We start from the raw sequence: 7,173 nt of genomic DNA on the forward strand, positions 1-7,173 counted from the left end.
ATTTAATTGAAATCTAGGTCAGCACCCACCAGAAGAAGGGTATTTGGCGTGCCATCGCCAAGGACGTCCAGACCCTGTGGGTCTACTATAGACGGAGCACCCACTGCCGTAAAAGATGGGAGGACCTGAGCCGCTCGAGCAAGAAGACGGCAGAGGCCCAGCTGGGGATGGCCTTCCAACGTGGTAGGGGTGCCCGTCGCACCATGACCCCCCTAATGTGGCGGATCCTGTCGGTGGCCTATCCGGAGTTGGATTGGTGCTTGAGGGCATCACAGCAGCCAGTGCTGAAGTACACTCTAATTCAGCTGACTCTGCGCGCATTACGAGGTGTCTGGGTGGAGGAGGTGGGCTGTGGGTTCCCCTAGACCAGGGCAAACTTGGTAGACAAGGTCCCTTGTTAGTCAGGCTCTGTGGCACCCCAACCCCAATACTGGTAATAGCCATCTATACCTAGTCAGGCTCCTGTGACTTCCAGGTGTGCAGCAATTGGGCTTAGGCCTTGTCCCCCATGGGCAGGCAGGTGAATTTGCTTGGAGGGGTGAGGGGTTTCCCTTCTGTGTACTGTTTCCGCCGTGCTTTTGATAGCGTTGGCTCTGCCCCGGAAAAGGTGGCGGATAGGCCTGTTGCTACACAGTGGGCAGTACTTTGTCCTCTGCCTGTCGGTTGGTGGTTACCGCCGCGGTGTTTGTTTCTACCGCCGTGACGGTCGGAGTGTTTAAATGGCTGTCTATGTTGGCGGTTTCCGCCATGGTCGTGATTCCATTTTTTTTCCACTAGCCTGTTAGCAGTATTACCGCTGCTTTACCATCGATGGCCAGGGTTGTAATGAGGACCAAAATTTGGCAGAATGCTATCTTTTGGTATGCAGATTGAGCTTTTGCTTACTTGGTGTAACTCCATCCAGTAATTTTGGTGATATTAAAACGAAAGGGGAAATACATTTGTACATCTCAGGCCTCAATGCCTTCGCGAATAATGACAAGCTTGTGAAGGGAAAAAAACAGTTTTGATTGGCTGCCAACACTCCAAGCCAGGAAGTGTTGGCAGCCATCGTGGGATTCAGCTTCTGCCAAGTCCCACAGAAAAAGTTAAAAAAAGCAAGGGGCTAGGGTAGAGTCACCCTGACCCTTTAGCTCTGGTGCTGGGTTCCCAGAGGGACCCCCTGTGCTAAAAAGCATTTTGTTATTTTTCTCATCCTGATTTACAGCCGATCGACGAATCCAGCAATGAAAACATAGAGCGAGCTCCCTCTATTCTTTATTCCGAAGCCCCTGGGTGGGCCAAGTGCCGGGGGCAATGCTAATTTGATGTGGGGGTGTGCATGGTCCCCCTTCAGCCACAGGACTGCCATCTCTTCAGGGCTTTTCACAAATATTGTTCGGGGCATGAGGCCCCCCCAGCAGCTCCAGAGACCACCACCTTTCCAGGGCTTTAGAGAAATATGTTGCAGGGGGATACATGGACCCCCTTAGCCCCAGGAACCACCATCTCCCAGAAGCTATTAAAAAAAACAATGAATGGTTTCTGTTTTCGACCCCCCAGCCACAGGAACCACCACCTCCTCAGGGCTGTGTAACATTGGAGGTGGGCCACACCGCACCCCTCAAGGAGCCAATGATGGCCCTGGGGACCCCTAAGGGCTAGCTCCTGCTATGTCCTGGGTTGCCCACTCCCGGGACATAGCTGTTTGCTTTTGCTTGGTGGAAGCTGACAGCTTCCAGCAATCAAAAGCAAACAACTCAAATTCTGCTTTCTGCCAGCAGGAGCTGTCAAACAGCTCCCGCTGTCAGGAAGCAGAGTTTTCATTTGTCTTACTTGCATGTAAATATGCATGCAGGGAACACAGATTGAAACGCTGCTTCCACAGGCAAGGAGTTGCTATTAAAAGCAGTTTCCTGCTTCTGGAAGCAATGCCGGCTCCTGCAGGAGGCGTGGAGCCGGCTAGGACCACAGGTGCGTTGAGGCCCCCCCACATGGTCCTGTCACTCTCTTTCTCTCTCTTCCATCCCATAATGGGAAGGGTGAGAGAACTTTTCATTGCATGGTCTCCCCATGCAATAAATGCAGAGTTAGATTAGTAAAATATGTGGTTCAACTGTTATAGTTTGGTTTTGAAGCAAAGTAGAAAACATTCTTTCCTGACCTACTGGTAAAGCTCTTGGACTGTCACTAAGTAGGTTGATGGTTCAAAGCCTAGTATCTCAAGGAAGTGGGTCAATTTATTTGCTAGTTTTTAAACTGTTAACCCTTCCTAGTAATGAAGCGTTAATGTCTCTTTCCTCTCAAAGTGTGTGGGTTGAATGTCATAGTTATGCCTGGATTAGGCACACTAAGGAGTCCCCTATGGCATAATAGTTACGTTCTCAGACACTAATAATTAAGGGTTCTACTCCAGGTCTGTCTGTAATCAAGTCCATCCTTAAAAAATTTTTAAACTTCAAAATTTTATGGTTCATACTGAAAGGTGATCTAATTCTTTTTAATTGACAAATAAATTATTATTTTCAATTTGTCCAGAAATATATAATTCAAAGTATGTTATCCATCAAAGCCTAAAAAACTCTCTATCTCTCTCCCTCTCACTATCTTTCTCTCGCTCTCTCTCCTTCAATCTCTTTTTCTCACTCACACACCCACTCAGACCCTTATGCACCCACTTACAGATCCACTCAGACCCTTGTGTACCTACTCAAAGCCCCACTGAGGCCCCTATGCATCCACTCACAGACCTACTCAGGCACTCACGCACCCACTCACAAACCCACTCAGGCTCTCACAAACCCACTTACAGACCCACTGATACCCTCATGCATCCACTCACAGATCTGCCCAGACAATGACACACCCACTAAAACACTGATGCATGCACTCTCATACCCAGAAAGAGACTCTCGCAGCCACTCCCATCCCCAAATACACCCTCTCAAACCTATTCTCACATCCAGAGAAACAGGTTGTGGCCAACTCTTGCCGTGCATAGCAATATGGGGTTAGCTTCAGGACCTGGCCACATGCCAGGCCCTGTGACTCACAGCCACCATACACAGCCAAAGGCCATGCGTGAGGGTGGTTGGATTAATGTATACTAATGAAAATTACTGTACATTAAAAAACATAGAAATTCACTGAAAAAAAACTAACGGTATAGGGATATTATAGTTAGGAAACATAATTAAACAACATAGAAAATCACTAAAGAAACAAAGGTTACAGGGGCATTATAGGTAGGGTCACATTTTAAAGGTAGAAAAACATAGAAATTCACTTGTTTCAGTGAGAGTTATCTCAAGTTACTGTATAGTTTTCCCTAAGGTAACTATAACTTGCACTCTCACCATGCACTGCTAAATTCCCAACAAGTTACAGTACTCATGACATCTTTGATAACACCACCGATAATATCAATGTACTATTGGCAGTACCATTTTTGATGAGAAACTGTGCATGGTGCGTGCACAAATTATAGTTACCTTAGTGCATGAGTTATAGTTACTTGTGATAACTTTAACAGGTGAATATCTATGGTTTTGTATGTTTAAAATGTGAACCTAACTATAATGTCCCTGCTCATATTTCACTCATACAAAACCAGTGAAAATCAGTAGTTATAGTTACCTGACCGAACTATAACTTGTACCCCAGTAATACACTGCTTATGATGAAGGTGTATTACCTAACTGTTGACATGCATCGGGGAGTGACTTGCAGGGATGTGGGAATCATATGTGGTTGTGTGCACTCATTCAACCAAGAGAATCTGTGTTTGTATGACAAAAAGGGACAGTGTTGTGCCTTCACATTGAGCAACATGTAAGGACCTTCTAAAGGTACTGGAGATTCCCTGAGTCTCTACAACATTCAATGGCCTTTTTGGCTTTTACTTACGTAATCTGAGTAGGTTATTTAAAGGTGTATCATTCAAGACAGGTGATTTTACTGATGCAAGCTGATTCATTGTGGTGCAGCTATTTGTAGACAAATATCCCAGACATTTTGGCCAAATTGTCTCCTGTTTACTTTTTTGTGCAAGATGTGTTATGTATAAGAGCACCATTAGAACACCTTCCATGAGTCTATTTGCACAATGGATATCCAATTTCCCTCATCCCATGCCTGTCCTAAACACACACACACGCATCCACACATACCCACCTCAACTCACACAAGCAGCACACATAACCACAAGCATCAATAAACACAATGACATGCAAGCACTCAACAGTCACTGACACACCTCTACACCCACCATTCTCACAGATACCACCCCCACCCCCACAGACCCACAAACCACACATGCCATACCCCCAGATGCCACCCTAATACTTACAGACCCACACACCACACCCAACATACCCCCAGATAACACCCCTGCCCCACCACAGACCCACATACCATACACACCATACCCACAGATACATGCTGATACCCACAGGACTATACACACCACATGCCATACCCCAGACACCACCCTAACACTCACAGACCCACAAATCAGACACACCATACCCACAGATACCACCCCATCACCCACAGACCCATACATCACACCCCATACCCACAGACACCACCGCAACACCCACAGACCTACACAATACACATACCCCATGTTAGACTTTTCATCCTTGGCGTGGTCTCCCTTAACTTTTTGCCTCTGTTCCCCAGGTTGTTGATGTGTGCTGGACTCTGATTTTACTGTTTTTGTTATTCTGGGCACTTTACAATTGCTAACCAGTGCTACAGTGCAAGTGCTCCTTTACAAAATGTGTATGTAATTGGCTTATCCATGATTGGCATATTTGATTTATTAGTAAGTCCCTAGTAAGTGCACTAGAGGTGCCCAGGGCCTGTAAATCAAATGCTACTAGTGGGCCTGCAGCACTGGTTGTGCCACCCACATAAGTAGCTCTCTAATCATGTCTCAGACCTGCCACTGCAGTGTCTGTGGGTGCAGTTTTAACTGTAAATTCGACTTGGCAAGTGTATCCACTTCCCAGGCCTAAACCTTCTCTTTTATTACATGTCAGACACCCCTAAGGTAGGCCCTAGGTAGCCCCAAGGGCAGGGTGCAGTGTATGGTTAAGGTAGGACATATAGTAATGTGTTTTATATGTCCTGACAGTGAAATATTGCTAAATTAGTTTTTCACTGTTGCAAGGCCTGTCCCTCTCATAGGTTAACATGGGGGCTACCTTTAAATCTGATTAAAGTGTAGATTCAGATTAAGAGCGGATGGACATGTGGAGTTTGGGGTCTCTGAGCTCACAATTTAAAAATACATCTTTTAATAAAGTTGATTTTAAGATTGTGTGTTTGAAAATGCCACTTTTAGAAAGTGATCATTTTCTTGCTTATACCATTTCTGTGACTCTGCCTGTTTGTGGATTCCCTGTCTGGGTCAGTTTGACAGTTGGGCTGGTTGCAACTCACACTAGACGGTGACACAAAGGGAGCTGGGGTGTAGCCTGCATATCCTGATAAGCCATCTGTGCTAGGGGAGAGGGGAGGAGTGGTCATTCACACCTGAAAGGTCTGTGCCTGCCCTCACACAATGCAGTCTCCAACCCCCTGGTGAGTGTCTGGGGCCTGGCCTGGGCAAGGCAGGATTTCACATTCCAAAGAGACTTTACTTTGAAGTAGGCCTACTTCAAAGGAGAAATTGGGTATAAGAAGGGCACCCAAAACCACAGACTTTAGATCACTTCTGGAACCAAGAGGAACCTCTGCCTGGAGAAGAGCTGAATAGCTGAGGAAGAAGAGCTGCCCTACCTGTGACTGTGCTTTGTGGAGCTATCCTGCAGTTGATGCTTCTGCCAGAGTAAGAGGGCAAAAACTGGACTTTGTGTGCCTTCCATCTTGAGAAGAAATCTCCAAGGGCTTGATCTAGAGCTTGCCTCCTGTTGTTTGAAGTCTCAGGGACAGCAAAGACTTCTCTCTGCCAGCACTTGGAGTCTCTGTAGATCCGCAGCTGAGAAAAATGACGCACCGCCGGCTCGGCAACTGAGAAACGACGCTCGCAGGAAACGCGACCGAAGAATCGACGCACGGAGCAGGAGAAACGATGCGCAGCAACGCTGATAGAGGCTGGGAGATCATAACCTGCGCTGCAGGATTTTTGGATCATCGTGCAGCTGGATTTTTGACTCGCAGACCGCCGTGCTGAGTTATTTTTGACGCACACCAGGTACATTTTCACTCTAGCAGCACTAGGGTGTATTTAAAACTACTTAAAGACTCTTTTTGATTTTTAATTGATAACTTGACTTGTGTATGGTGGATTTTTGTCATTTTGGTCTTGTTTTGTTTAGATAAATATTTCCTATTTTTCTAAACCTGTGTTGTGTCATTTTGTAGTGTTTTCATTAAGTTACTGTGTGTGTTGGTACAAATACTTTACACCTAGCACTCTGAAGTTAAGCCTACTGCTCTGCCAAGCTACCAAGGGGGTAAGCAGGGGTTAGCTGAGGGTGATTCTCTTTTACACTGACTAGAGTGAGGGTCCTTGCTTGAACAGGGGGTAACCTGACTGTCAACCAAAGACCCCATTTCTAACACCCCATAACTCCAAACACATCCCCAACACGTACATATCCACATACCGCACACACTGTACCCACAGACACCACCATTACCCCCACAGACACATCTACCACTCCCACATCAGCCATCACCTCTATCTCTCAGCCCCCAAGAAACTCAAACACCCTCAAGCACATATGCAACAGACACCACCCAAAACCAAGCATACCTCATATATGCACACACCAGCACCAACAACACCCACAGCTGATACAAGGACTCCCTTAACCTCCAAACCCCTATTCTTTTTTCCAGAGCCTACTCATTTTCACAAGGAGAGTTTCCTTTTTGCCCTTTCCTGTGAAACTAACCCATCTACCCCCAAAAGGACCCCACCCACATCCCAACCTATACCATCCACATCTAAGTAATCCCCTGTCACACATGCCCCTGCCCAACCAGCAATCAGCCATACCCCTCAAACCCTCAAGAAGGAGCCCACCCCTCCCAAAGTTAAGCTCATCACCCAAAAGAAAACTACCCATTCTAAATTCCAACCCACTCCACCCAAGATTAATAACCAAGGTGCCTGGCGTGCCCACTTGATGCCCCTTCCTGTGGAGGTTCCTATGGCAGTGATCAGTGAGTCATGTTATG

The sequence above is a fragment of the Pleurodeles waltl genome, chromosome 5, assembly GCF_031143425.1.
Source record: "Pleurodeles waltl isolate 20211129_DDA chromosome 5, aPleWal1.hap1.20221129, whole genome shotgun sequence".
NCBI lineage: Eukaryota > Metazoa > Chordata > Amphibia > Caudata > Salamandridae > Pleurodeles > Pleurodeles waltl.